At 48.0% G+C, this 14,036-nt stretch overlaps 1 protein-coding gene across 1 annotated transcript in view; it reads right to left on the bottom strand.

The window, feature by feature from the left end:
• The window catches only part of LOC144155318 (uncharacterized), a 41,757-nt gene extending 27,984 nt beyond the window's left edge, over window positions 1-13,773 (bottom strand). The window contains exon 1 of the mRNA XM_077686666.1: window positions 13,546-13,773. The gene's annotated coding sequence lies outside the window, so the exon portion shown is untranslated. The remainder of the gene's footprint in view (window positions 1-13,545) is intronic.
• Between the last annotated feature and the right edge of the window lie 263 nt (window positions 13,774-14,036).

Here is a 14,036-nt window from a genome sequence, read left to right as displayed (position 1 = left end):
TGAAACAGATACTTAGTATGTCGACTCCATATAGCACCCACACGCGGGAGTCGACCGAGACGGCGGCCATTTTAAAAATGCTAGTAAAACCTAGTGCACCCGCAGCCCTAGTCATGGAATCGCCTGATCCGGAGAACAAAACTCTCGCCGAGGAGCTCGGGCTTGCATTTAACAACCTCACACCACTTGAACGCTCAACGCTTCTAAGTGCACGAGCGGCAAGAGTTGTGGGATACGCGGTGGACGGGAAAGCGACCATTCCGCGATAGCCACAACAGACGAACGCCCTGCCGTCGGCACCGCTGCCTCGTCAGCGCCGTCGCCACGGACGAATACAGACTGGTACGTATGTGCCGTATTTTTATTACGGTTAATAATAGTTCAACTTCAGTAGCAGTATCGCTTATGCCAGTTGGCCGGTGTCGTGTATGGAAAGCCGTTCGCGCGAGCTCTCTGCTTCGACCAGAAAGATACGAGCGTCAATGCGCGGTGTTTACGGCATTTTTCCTCCAAGGTCAGAGCGCCTCGAACCCGAAAATTCGTCTGCGCGACGGCGAGATGTCGAGCTCGGCCAGGCGGTTGTTTCGTACGCATTGGCGCACACGCTTGCGTGTTCGTTCGGAACTTCAACCGTTTACTCCACCGTTCTTTGTCATAAAAAGAATGTGCAGTATGTTTCACGGGCATTTAGCTCGTTATGCAAACTGTAAGCCCTGCCTAACATGCGTTTGCTTTTGCCGGCCTCCGCCAATCGCAGAGCTTAGCCCATGTGACGGCATAGGTTCTGTTGCGGGAAATGAGCTGGTGGGTCGCATGACCATTCCCGTTTTTCCTAATTATGTAGCTTATTTGAGCGAAGTTTGCGTTATAAGTGGTGTCGTTATGGTTCTAACGAGGCAATCTTTCGAATGAACCAAACTTGTGTTTTCTCTTCATGGCTCCTTTAAAGAGACACTAAAGGGTTGTAAACAAGTTGGCCGGTATCGATCGATTAAGGTGCCGGGGAAATCCAAATTCACCATTCTCGCAACTCGCAGTTGTTTAATAAGGCAGAAAATGCCAGAAACGTGAGAGCGGGTGCCGACGCCCCGCACGCTTTCGGATACTACGTTTAGTGACGTCACAATATTTGTGCACGGCGAGAGCTCTTTGGAGGAGCATTTATACTATTGTTTTTCCTAGAATAAACAGCTCCGAAGTGGTTGAACATGTGAAATAAATGTAAATCAAAGCTTTCCGTGAGCTGACATAATTTTAAAAACGCAGACAACAGATTTTATGCACTGCGAGACAGGCTGCTTCCCTCACGCTCGTCTGCCATCATGCTTTCAGTTTCATTCTAAAAAAAGTATTGGTGCGAAATTAGCGAAGTCAAAATCCTACCACGGTGAACACCCGAGCTTCTGGAAGCAACACCTCCGGCAGGAAGCGACAAAGGGACAAGATGCACTGCAGGTGTTTAAACAACCCGATTCGCCTGAGCTTCTAATCCGTTCTCCGCGCGCGGATGTTGCTGTCGGTAAGGCGTGCCCGCTAATGGTTCGAACCTTATATCGCTAGTGAAAGGTTAGGGTACTCACTGCAGGGGGTTATCCGACCGATCCGAACTTGTGCTCTCCCGCTCGCTGCGAGCCGCTGTTGATAGATAATCCGTACATCGTTCGCGCACAGCTCTACCCTCGTTATGTTTGGGCCGGGCGGAGCCGTTCCGAAGTTCGGCCACGAAGACTACTCGAGACAGCTGCGGGAAGCGTTTGTGTATTTCATGCCACGTTGGGGCGTCGAATTCCTCAGGAAATAACGCATCGTTGCTCGTCAAACAAAAGCTGGGGAGTGCTACGAAACGTACGATCTTTCAGTTACCACAAAATTTCATTCAGCCTTTAGTGTCCCTTTAAAGACGTCAATGGCGGACGCCGACTTTTTCGCTCAAGCTCGCGGCGTACAATGCCCCGTGATATTAAACGCTTCCTGCAATTGGACGCATTTCAAGAAGCCGCTTTTCTGTTACAGACGCCGGACGCCGCTTCTCTCGCTCAGTGAGCCATCTATGGTCTCGCCTTAAAAAATATTTCAAGTATATGCTTATTTTTCGCCTGCTTTTCTGTTTATCTATGGTGTTAAACAGAAAAGCAGACGAAAAGACGCGTGTTTCCGGTTGGATATATATCCGCCGGAGCAGCCCACCACCAAGGTCATTAGGGAACCGTTTCACCTGAGGTGCAAACACAGCCAGACAAAGGAGAGAGAGAGAGAGAGAGAGAGAGAGAGAGAGAGAGAGAGAGAGAGAGAGAGAGAGAGAGAGAGAGAGAGAGAGAGAGAGAGAGAGAGAGATCAGAGCCACGAAGGTTAACGAAGCAACCTTTTGCTGCACGCAGTTCAGAGACCCCGAACTACGCGGCAGCAGGTCGAGCAGACAACGCCGGGGTAGTTGTTACGCACCGACGGTAACTTCATTACGTCGCACACGAAGTGCTGCGTCGCGACTGTGCAAATACTGCAGTGTCCGAAACAAAGTTCTTTTGACTTTAACAGTGAGCACAATGGATGCGCAGTGGGTGTTGAATGGCAGCTGGCGAAGTGGACAAGGATATGCAGCTGCTCACTTTGTTGTTGATAAACTATCGACGGGCCCAAGATCTCCGTCATCGGTGCCTACGATTTTCCCACCTTACTGCGAAACGCTTCTGATAGCTGGAGAGGGACGCCCGTTACAAACTGCCACTCTATTTTCTGTATTGGCCGTTTCATAGGTGGTCCATTTTGTGTCTGGCAGTCCTGTGAGCCATTTCGAGCAGAGGAAATGAGCGAGCATTTTGTTGACGACTACAAGCAACGCTGAATTCTCTTCTCGTGCTGGATCAGCAACATGCAGATTTTTTCCCGAGCCTTCGCAGATTTCTATCACTGCCTGCAACTGACCACTGGGTGAGAACTATATTTGTTGATCAGTGCTATATATCGGCATGTCACTCCAAGGAAGTCATCGCTGCCAGTGGTTTATGCAAAAGAGGAAAATAGCATTCGATCACGGCCCTTACCACCTGTCCTGGCGCATGTTGATCGTCTGTGTGTTGTGCGATAAGCAGAAAAAAAAAATTTCGCTCGCGCACACACCTGGAAAAATAAAGGAACTGCGATAAATAAGAACATATTTCATTTTAGTGCAGTGTGCATGCGGAGATACATACCGTAGCGCGAAAAATACAGTAGCCGCCCCATAAGGGTTATTAAGGCGCGTAGTAAACACCTTTCTTCCTGACATTCTTGTTCATACGAACTCTCAATTTGTCAAGTCAGATGGATCATAACGTAAGCGCGTTCTTTAAACGGCATGTGTTGGATCATAAGCACTGGAGATGGAGGAGACCCGCCGCGGTGGCTCAGTGGCTAAGGCGTTTGCTACTGAGCACGAGGACGCGAGTTCGAGTCCCGGCCGCAACGGCCGCTTTCCTGATGGAGGCGAAGCGAAAACGCCCGTGTGTACGGATTTCCCCAGGTGGTCAAAATTAATCCGGAGCCCTCCACTACGGCGCGCCTCATCGCCTGCGTTGCGTCGGTGCGTTAAACCGTATACAATCAATCAATGGAGATGGAAGAACAAACCAGCGTGCGTATAACGCTTACTTTTCGGCGACTTTTAAAGCGAAGCTTAAGTGTTTTCACTGATAGCGCCTGTAACGCGTAAACGCCGAAGTGAAAGAAAAAAACGCTTCCCGTCGCCGGAATCGAACCTTGGTCCCTCGCAATATATGAAGCCGGTGTCTATCCGATTGCTCCATTTCCACATGGCCCGAGCGGCTTGGAAAACTAAGACGGCAACCAAAGAATCCGTCACGAAAAAGCTTCGCGTTCAACCATTGTCGTTTGACGGAGGGGTGATGATTTTTTAATATTAGTCCGACGGACTTCGCGGAGAAAGGAAACGCTAACACAAGGATACGCGCGTAGACTCACACGAGACACTACTTCATTACGTCGCATTAGCGCCTTGTGTGCGTCTATACTCTCTTGTCCCTTGTAGTGTAAGCGCTTCCTTTCTTTGCCACGTCCTACCAACAGGCCCAGAACAGCACTCTCCAACAGACTCTTGCTTCAAGCACTGGCACTAACATTTACAAGTCGATGGGGGATAAAGTGAAATGAAAATCGTTAAAAACCCGAATGCAACGTCGCAAGACACTCGTTTGCTTGACGAATACAGCGGCCTTTGACAGTGCTGTCTTGCGCGTAGCCGCATTCCTCAGACACGTAGGAATCGTACTTGCTAGCTCTTGGATGAAATTTTTCATGCGCTTTTCATCATCCGCGGCAATAAAAATTTTACAGCTGTCAATACGGCGAAATCCAGCTGGTTGGATTGTAGTGTTCGCCGTGGCAAGCGCCTGCCTGGCATGAGGCAAACGGCGAGAACGATGGGCGCTGCCGCGGCGGAGCTGCGCGCCGTCTTTAGCTGTCGCACGGGGTGACCTTGCGGGAAAGCTGCGCGTGCCATGGCAGCGTAGGCGTACACAAGGGAGAGCGCACTGCAATGCACATATTTGTGCACGCACGCTCGCGGCTTGGAGGCGCCCGCTAGCACGAAACACGACCCGAAGAGCAGCCACCCTCCGCCGCCGTGCACGCGCTTCCTCTTGCTCTTTCGTACCGTTCCGCTAAGAACGCGAGTGCAGCACGCGAAATGGCCCTCGCGTTTACCCGATGGCCATCGCGTGAGTGACGGAGCAGCAGGAAGTGCCCGTACACCGTCTAAAGGCACGCACGCTCGAGAAGTGGTAGCACAGTGTGTCGGTGCCTGCAAGCGCCTACGTCCGAACGACTCGGCGGGGCATACGGTGCCTTTGAAGGGGAGCATGCCTTCATGTCATCATCGTGCAAATTATACATGGCTCATCACCGCTGTCAACCGGCCGGCTACGCATCGTGTGGTTATCGCCCCTTTGTGTTCGTCTTCCTCTTTTATACCCCCCCCCCCCTCCTAAAGAGACGAAAATTCAACATACATCACCAGACAAAGTTTCCCTCCCCCTTGTCCAGCGAGGTAAGGGGGCTAAGGTACTTTTTCACGAAAACAAGCCCTCAACAAGCCGTACTATGCCAATCTCGACCCTACAACGATGATGTCAATTCAACGCAAACTTCTAAAAACAAAACTCTTTCGCGCCTTCCCGACAAGGGATAAACTACCAAAACTGACCAGCCCCTTTCTCGTCGGAGCCCTGTAACGTCGCAGGGACGCGTGCGGGCGTGCGTGCGTGCGTGCGTTTGTGTGTGTGTGTGTGTGTGTGTGTGTGAGAGAGAGAGAGAGAGAGAGAGAGAGAGAGAGAGAGAGAGAGAGAGAGAGAGAGAGAGAGAGAGAGAGAGAGAGAGAGAGAGAGAGAGAGAGAGAGAGAGAGAGAGAGAGAGAGAGGAATTAATGTTTCAGGGGCGGCAGAAGGCAACCGTCTTTCGACGACATTTGCAACGAAGCAAGCAAATACGCAGCCAATTTTTGTATATTGTTTACGCTATAAGGATGCAAGTAGCATTTCCTCTTAATGTGGAATGCAGCTTGATAGCGAAGGCGCTATTTTCACAGCAGCGTCTCCTTATTCTCCTGGTTTGGTGCATTAATTAAAGTGACCATAAAGACAAATTACAACATTGTGTTACTTGAAAGAACTAGACATTGGTAACTCGCTCAACTCCATTCGGGCCTCGGAGTACGTTATTTTCACCTACAAAAATGAGAAACATAGAAATAAAATTACACCATCTTCCCGTGGGGAACCATGAGGAGGATGCGAAGCATCATGGGGGTTCCGTGTAGGTTCTATTGTGTTGCCGTTATGTTGTTTCATTTATCGGAGAACGAATGGGAACGTAGAGTGAACCCCATGTAGAGACAGATAAATGTAGAGAAATGTAGAGACAGCGAAGAGACCGACACCCGCGTTACCTGATCGAACCGTTCTCGTCTTTCTTTATTGCGTGCTCACGCTCCTACCCCGCTCCCCGCCCTCTTCTCTCTGGTTGAGCTGTAAGGCGCATGGCGCTTCCCGCCACGTCTTTCCCGCAGGAAATTCAACATCCTCCTCTAAAGTTTTCAGTTCGTCGTTTCCGTTGACATTCAGGTTCGCGTGCCTTCGTTGTATCAATAGTTTCTTGACGTAGTTTGAATGAGTGAAGGACATAAGGCGCGTTCGTAGCACATGCTCCCGTCTCGGTTTGTAGCACAGTGGGAAGAGCGCCACGTACCACGTATCGAAACCGGGCGCCACCTAACTATTTCTTTTTTTATAGTGGACTGCGCTGACGTCAGCCCGAACGCTGACAGGGCTGAAGAGACACGCATGCGCAGTAGAGTGCGGACGGCGGACAACAACAAGGGAGGGAGGGACACAGCCCCGAGCATGATATGCTTCGCATCTAAAACATTGAAATTTTGCCTTACGCGATGTCAGTAGTGACGTAATAACGGGACGAATAAAAACACACTAAACTTTTTTACACTGTTTTTGGGTAAAATAAGGGTGTAGCATAAGTAGAAGAAGGGTGTTTGGAGGCCATTGCACCCTTTTTCTTGAATCTCAACACCCTTATTCCTAGCTCTACACCCTTTTTGTGTGGAAAAAAGGGTTTTGACCAACTTCGTCATCGCCCTTTGTTTTGGTAGGGTGTTGAAAGGGTGTGAAAAAGGCGTTCAGCTGTTGATTGATTAAGGCCATGCATGCATGTATAATTGCACTGCGAAGTACAACACATCCCCTCATGACCTCCTCCCCAGCTCGTGAGAAAAGTTCAAAAGCAAAAAAAAAAAATGTTCGTCTCCAATGATCACTCGTTTCCATATATACGGTGCGCCAATGCGAACTTTTACAATTAAAAAGACTATATATACGCACTAAGCTTCTTTTACGCCCTTATTTCCAAAAATGGTGTAGTATAAGTAGAATAAGGGTGTTGGAAAGTCATTACGCCCTTTTGTTACGTTCCAGCACCCTAATACCCCAATTTGTAGCTCATTTGCACTCTTTTTGTGTTGCGAAAAGAGTCTTGACCGGCTGCAACGCCCTTGATTTTCTGTAGGGGGTTGAAAATGTGTGAAGTAGGTGTTCAGTTGGAAAAAAAAAAAAAGAAAAACAGCGGAGCTGGGGGTCGACCTAAAAAGTGTTGGGTGTTGCTTCGGGTGTTGCTTCGGGTGTTGCCAAGTTTTGCTGCGTTTTGCTAGACTTTGCTAAGTTTTGTTAGGTTTTGTTAGGTTTTGCGATGTTTTTGCTAGGCTAGGCTATGTGCTGAGGGGTGAGGCCGTTTAGTCGGATTTTACAAGGCTGTTCCAGTGTGTCCTTTGTTTTGTACCTTAAACAAGGTACAAAACATCCCTCCACATGTAGAAAACGTTTAGTCCACCCGTGTAAACGGGTATAAAATGCCTCCGCAGTTAAAGGTCTTTTAGACCCTTTTTCTTAGTTGGTGGTGTTTCACGCCCTTTTTCTTAGTTTACAACACCCTAATTTGTAGCTTTACACCCTTGTGGGAAAAAGGGTGTCGAAATAACGAACACCCTTGTTGGTGGGTGTTGAAATAGTGTAAAATAGGTGTTTGAGTCTTTAATAAAATTTTATGACTTACTGAACATAACAACTACCTCATAAAAAGTTTTTGCAAATCCGCATGCTGACTTGTATATGCTCACATTAAAATGCATAATTCCAGAATTAACGCTAAAATATCTGATTTTTTGCGGCCAACTCACCGACTCTATCCGAGGACTTCTATACAAGCAAGAAAAGAAGTAGCACTCGCTCTCCCCAAGCATCCCGTTGGTTTTCTCTCTCACTTCATTTGTAATCCAAGTGTGACTTGTGCCTGTTGAATGTGTCTCTATGTCATGCTGCGCGCTCAGCCGATCCACATTTGTCACGCATATAGCTGCGCTGCCCACACCCTTATTTTAGGGTGTTCTCAAGGACACCGTTTTTCATAATTACACCCTTTTTTAGCCAAAACACCTTCGAAAGGTGTGCGCCATGGAACAAGATTTTTACACCCTTTTGGGCCAAAAAGGGTGTAAAAAGTTTAGTGTGAGAGCTATGAGTGTGTAACTACTTATTACCATTCCAGTGGTACTATCAAACCGAACTATGGAGGCGCCGCTATCTCTACCACACACACACGCGCGCGCGCGCGCACACACCAGTGAAATAATGACTATTTGTATAGGTTCGCCATCGCAAAGTGAAACAGGTTGAAGACCGAAGGAGCGTGTTTATGTGACGGAGCAGAAGGCGGGTATACAAATGCAGAAGAAGAAGCGGGTACGAGGCGGGTGCCCTACGCGAAAACAGGAACAAAATAGCGAGGAACGCAGTAAAATTTCACACATCAACTGATGTTGCTGTCGAAAGACGTATGCGACGGGCAAACGATAAACAAGGCAATTTACGTAGCGGAAGTAGCACAGTTCGCGCAGGAAAGCTCACGTCATTATATTCGCTTCTACGAACTCTTTTTTTTTCCTCCATGGGGTTTTTCCGTTCTATTCCTGCATCCTGAAGTAGTTTTCTTCGTCTTCACTGCTTACCGGATGCATCTAGTGACCCTTTTTTAAAAAAATAAGTTGAAAAAAAGCACTGGCGAAACTTTCTTTTTGTTTGCTTCACGGGCTCGCTAACGGTATACATAGGGGCTATAGATACGAAACGGCGATGGCTTCATGAAGCATAATTCCCTTCCGACGACTTCGCGTGGCTTTTGTCGCACCGTGACCCGTTGGTTTAAGCTGCAGCTTCCTCGCTTCGATCCAAGGGGCAAAATGCGCACGGGTTAAACTGCAGTGCACGAACTATACAGCTTATATGGGACAAACTGTGATACGTGCCACATTTAAAAAAAACGCGCGACTGGAATACCCTGACAAACAGCGAACAGCAAACTGCAGCTTTCAGTATATTAGCAGCTCGAAGAAGGGTATCGCGCACCTACGAGTAGATATTACGCGTGAAAGCAATCATATTAGCTGAACGTACCTTGAGGGTGTACGCCTGTCCTGTACGGGTTTGGTTGCCAACTTTGTGCGTACGATGCGTGACACGTAGTGCGCATGTGTACGTTAAACCAGCTGTTCACTGTGCCCCTTTTCTGCACCTGTGATTCCTATGTGCTATGAATATACGAGCCCGCATTCATCACCAGCTTGCTGTTTCGAGTATCCTTGATACAGGTTCTAGTACGTTTTCACAAAGCCACGTACATTTCTGAGTCTCCCTGTTCGTCGGAGCTGAATGGTCCTAAATCGCCTCCCGAGGACTTCTCGGGCATCGCGGACACTCTGCTCAACCCATGTGGCCCATTTTTCCTTTTTTTTTTTGTTTTGGTTCTCGTGTCTGGAATTTTTCCGGTTGCCTCTTCGCTGTGATCCCCCCAGATGGTGTTAAATGAGAGAAAACTCTTGGAGCCCACAGATACAAGGCGTAAGACCACATCACCACCACCACCACCACCACCACCACCACCACCACCACCACCACCACCACCACCACCATCATCATCATCATCATCATCATCATGTGTTCGTGTTAGTAGTGAAACTATACAGCGTAAATTACCGTATTTACCCGATTCTAACGCGCCCCCGATTCTAACGCGCACCCGATTTTCCTGGCAAAAAAAAACGAAAAAACTTGCCCCTCCGATTGTAACGCGCACGGGATTTGTGACCCAGACAAACTAATGCGAGAGAAACAGGCGATTTATTTCCCGAAATAATCTCACTCATCTCACTCCTCGTCGCTCTCCGCTGACCACAACATCTCAGCCTCGGTGCCTTCAAGCGCGTTCGCGATGCCACACTTCTGAACGAACGTTCAACCATTGTCTATGGGATCGTGGCCCACGCCTCGCACGCCCTCGCAGCTTCTCCAGAGGTGCACGCTTCAGCCGACCGCTCGTTTTGAACGCGTGGGAGCCGCTGCTGCCATTGCTGTTATCAAGAGCGCAAGTGAAACGATTTGACGATTTCTGTGAACGCCGATAGAAAAGCCTAGGCGCCTAGGCTTGCTGCGTCCGAAAAATCGTTGCTAAAAGCTTTGGCGCCATCTTGAGATGGCGATGGCGATGGGCCGGACGAAATTTCCGCTGTTTCGGCAGTTTCGGTTTTGTATCCGATTCTAACGCGCATGCGATTTTTCGGCCTATTTTTTCGGAAAAAAAGTGCGCGTTAGAATCGGGTAAATACGGTAACTGAAACTTAGAGCAACTGGGATGAGCATACTTAGCTTTCTCGCTCAAAATTCCGACCTCTCAGGAACCTAAGAAAACCACTTCAGGAAAGTGATATTTGGCACAAAGCAAGAAGTCAACGTGGAGATGAAAAAACTAGAAGAATATTGCAGGATTATGAATATTTTATGTGCAATTCGCTGTCAAATCTTACTCCCCATGCATTTCTATGGGATAGTTTCCATGGCTCAGGAACCTAGCCGCAAAGCGTGCAAGGCTTGAAACTGTGCGCACAGCACGATTTCACCCCCAATATTAGCAGCGCAAAATAACTTTCAATTACGCTAAATACCTGCAAAGTAATCGCTGTTGAAAGGACTGCCATGAGCGGGAAAGCTGCACATGGGACAAAAGTAAGGCGTGACACACACAAGCGCCGGTTTTAAAGTTATTTCTGAATACCCACCAACACACCCTAAAGCCACTTACAGCGAAAACTTTTGTAAGGTCCCATAACTCACTGCACATTTCTTTTTTCTCAGATACTGCGGTCAAACCACCGCGGTCCTGGAAGCCAGTCAAGCTACAATATTATTATTAGTGTCATAAAGAAAAAAAAGAATATACCCACTAATGGCAAAGGTGCGAAGAAATATGTGTTTTAAATTATTTTAATGTGCATAACAGTAGTTCTTGGGGCCTAAAATATGCAACGTCTGTGAAACAATCTTCTGAGAATAAAACATTTTCACCTTCTAATCCCACTTCGGCTATTGTTGAGGGGTGGAATGAAGTGAGAGAGATCTTGAGCCCGCTCCTCACACGTGGTTGGACAAGGAGCGGGAAATATGGAGTCATTTTTTTTCTCAGTGCTTTCAGCGTTGAAGTAAATGTATCACTGTAGGACTTTTTTTTTTTTTTTTTTTTTTTTTGCAAACGCATGCTAACTGTTCAAGCCCCGCACATTCGTCACGGGAGCAGGACTTGCTTCCTCCTACCGGGCGTAGTGCATACGAATAAAACTAGACGAGTAAAAAAACCAAACAAAACAGCAGAAGCTCCCAACTTGGAATTGTCGGATAATTCGTAATCGTATATACCGCTCAACCTTACACCGGACGCTTTTAAAGTAGGCTTCACTACTACAAACATGTACAGTTCTTGGAAGGAATTTCTCCAGGGGCAGGGCAAGCATTCTGATTTCAAGCATGAAGGTTCAAGGTTTTTTTTATTATTATTAAAAACCTCTATAAGACCGCATGTGTCCCTATGAAGCGCTATACACTGAAAACATTTAAAGTAGGTTTCACTACTAAACAGACGTGCATGACTAGGAAGTATTTTTTTTTTTAGGGATAACATAAGTAGGCTGATATCGAGGTATGGAGGTCCTAGGGCTTTTTACTAAATAGCACTATGACCTTAGCCTTTTTAAAGTCAGCTTTACTATCTAAACAAATGCATTGCTGGGAAGACATTTTCATAGGGCGCTGTAAAAACGGGTTTATTGAAAATCTGAAAGCTCTGGTGCCCTTAGTAAGGGCATTTTCTTTATTACGCGAAAACAGTGCGAAAGATTGAGCGCTACAAACGGCCAGACCGGTTTCCTCGTTGAGTCCACCAAAAAGTGCTTGCGTACAAAAAAAAAAAAAAAAAAAAGAACAAGAAAAACGAAGGACTGCATGTGCTGCGGGCGGAGACAAAAAAATAATAGTAATAATGGTTCGGCGGTAACACCCGACACGTCGGCAAAAAGGCTGGATGTCGCGACGGCACGCATGAAAGAGGGTAAAAATGCTGAACGGAACCTGAGAGCTCCCCAGGCGTGACGCCGGCAGGCCTCCTCCTCCGTACCGGAGCCCCGTCCATGCATGACATTCTTCTCTGATGTCTTTCCCCTTGTTTCGGGAGAACTGATACATGCAATATTTTCGACTCGGTGGTCATTTTTGTGGCCTTAACTTTAAACAACGACTGGTCAAATAGTACATTTAGCAGACCTCCATAAAGGAGAGCTCTGAGAACCGCGTAAAAGCTGGTCCATACGGAAACAGCGCTCGATTTTGTTGGTTCGGTTTGGCTATGGAATATGTTGTCGGGTGAAGGGGTAGGGGATGGCGTCTCAGAAGCATAAAGTGTGCGCTGGGCGTATTTTAAGTACATAAAAGATCAGGAAGTGGGCTCAACGTATATCCCAGCTCCACCATGACCTTGCTGGGTGTGACCATGCTTCACCCTTCAGAATGTCATACTGACTATGATGGAAAGTGGTTAGTGTAGTCGTAGCTACTTGTACGCAATTCGGATCCGCACGCGAGTGAGCAGTAGCTGTCACGCCACTCGAGTGCAGGGGAATTGGGCTCCGAGAGTACGATGGCCAGTCAGTGTGCTCTGTCGCAAATGAGGATCGGGATGAAGAAGATGCCACTCGTCATTCCATCCACTCGTCAGAGAGGAGCGAGTCACACAATGGCGATGCGTCGCGATGAACTTTAGGACATAATTCCCCCCCCCCCCTCTCTCTTGGAATAAGCATAGATCGCAGAGCGCAATCCCGTTATAACAAACCAGACGGAACCAAGCAGTATACGTTTACTACAACCGGACATTTAGGACAAGTAGTGTCACTCAAAGCACATTTTTTTCTGCCTTCAAAATTTCTTGGAAGTTTATTCAAAGGATTATTATCAAAACAAGGTATGCAGCCGTAAAAAGACATTACATAAGTTATATATATATGCAAGCACGTGTCTTGTATCTCCGCTTAAAATTCTTCTTTTCAGGCGGGTAAATCACACATGATGCTTTTTTTTTTTGTCAGCAACGACAGCATTTAGGGCTCTCCTAGGGAATCAAAGGCAATACAAATTTGCGTTTCGATGGGGCATATTCAGGCACTCTTTTTCTGTTACTTCAACTCCTCTAAACCTGACATCTGACATAGTTTTAAGGTGACCTTAACTGTGCCGGCGTTAAGCGACGTCTACAAGAAGTAGACGTTTCTCCAGATGCCCGCCGCATAAAATCGCGAGCCATCATCAGTAGCACCGATGCTAAAGCCATCGCCCCGAAGTTGCGGTGTGTATACATTATTAGTTCGGCTGTTTTCGCCGTTTAATAGATTGGGGTATAGTTCAATAATAGGCGAATCATAGGAATTTGATGGGAACCGGCCCTGTCACTTGCCATAGCTGGGTTTTACTATATCCGGAGTTACCATGCCGGAATTTCACTGGTGTGCTACTAGAAAAAAATAAAGACGTTTAGCGGAGCTGCCGCCAGTAAAAGTGCCGCTGGCGGAAGCCCGACCATTCCGGCCGCGTGGCGTGTGCCATTGCAGCTTACCGTTTGGTGCACTGTCAAGGTGCGCGTCGCGCTCTGTCGGGGGCAGCGGCCGTCGTCGAAGCGTCCGAAAGTGCGCGCGTCAGCTCTGGGGCGCCGTGGCGTCTCCGGCGTGTGCGCAGCAGCCGGTTGCGCAACATGTTGCCTTCTGTCCAGCGGCCACCATTGGAACAGCGGGCACCTGACGTTACGCTCGCGTCACGGCAGGGGAACTGCGCTTTTCGGCCGCCGGCCGCCGAAGGGCGCCGCCACTGCTCGGAAGTGGCGCGTGTACGCCGCTTGCAGAGGAAGGGAGCGTTCCTCCTCACAGTTGGGCAGTCCTTCCTCTCATCTGTACGCACTCGCCCAGTTTACGCACAGCCAGTTCAGATGTCTTCTTTTTGCGAACACCTGGAGGATGGCTGGTTTTCGATTTGGGTCTCAGCTTTCAGCGGTATGGATAACTTGCTTCCTGTGACGCAGTGGTGGTTGAGAGGACGAAAGGAAAAGGAAAA

This window comes from Haemaphysalis longicornis, unplaced genomic scaffold, assembly GCF_048455015.1.
Source record: "Haemaphysalis longicornis isolate Haplotype H1 unplaced genomic scaffold, Haemaphysalis longicornis Haplotype H1 scaffold_1, whole genome shotgun sequence".
Taxonomy (NCBI): domain Eukaryota; kingdom Metazoa; phylum Arthropoda; class Arachnida; order Ixodida; family Ixodidae; genus Haemaphysalis; species Haemaphysalis longicornis.
This window is presented reverse-complemented; position numbering and strand designations above follow the sequence as displayed.